At 45.3% G+C, this 362-nt stretch overlaps 2 protein-coding genes across 2 annotated transcripts in view; one reads left to right on the top strand and one right to left on the bottom strand.

The window, feature by feature from the left end:
• Positions 1–324, bottom strand: part of tmem150c (transmembrane protein 150C) — a 13,360-nt gene extending 13,036 nt beyond the window's left edge. The window contains exon 1 of the mRNA XM_016504955.1: positions 308–324. The gene's annotated coding sequence lies outside the window, so the exon portion shown is untranslated. The remainder of the gene's footprint in view (positions 1–307) is intronic.
• The window catches only part of carm1l (coactivator-associated arginine methyltransferase 1, like), a 29,722-nt gene that overhangs the window by 1,706 nt on the left and 27,654 nt on the right, over positions 1–362 (top strand). The window lies entirely within an intron of this gene.

The following is a 362-nucleotide window of genomic DNA, read 5'->3' as shown; positions in this document are numbered from 1 at the left end:
CGAGTCCCGTCGGATTGCATCGGCTGTGGGGATGAAGACGACAACTCCCATGAGTCCACACTCAGTCACTGCGTCATCAAACTACGCCTTTGCTTCTTTGTTTGTTTTGAATACGTGCCCTCCAGCGGCGAAAATTACATATTGTGCCTTGAAGCAGAAGTCTCCATTTAAACTTATTTGATTGTATTTCTGTAACGAATCTGAAGGCGAGCGTAGTGAAGAACCCAAGTGCGGTTTATTTACAGTGTGATCCAAACATCCAAACAATAATCCGAGACTTGATTACGCATGAACAGACTAGACTCACCGACAGCGGGTTACAACATCAATACACGACGAGAGACAATGGCAACATGATGGCT

The sequence above is a fragment of the Sinocyclocheilus anshuiensis genome, unplaced genomic scaffold, assembly GCF_001515605.1.
Source record: "Sinocyclocheilus anshuiensis isolate Anshui unplaced genomic scaffold, SAMN03320099.WGS_v1.1 scaffold210, whole genome shotgun sequence".
NCBI classification, from domain to species: Eukaryota; Metazoa; Chordata; class Actinopteri; order Cypriniformes; family Cyprinidae; genus Sinocyclocheilus; species Sinocyclocheilus anshuiensis.
Note: the sequence above shows the minus strand (reverse complement) of the source record. Positions and strands in the feature narration are given on the sequence as shown.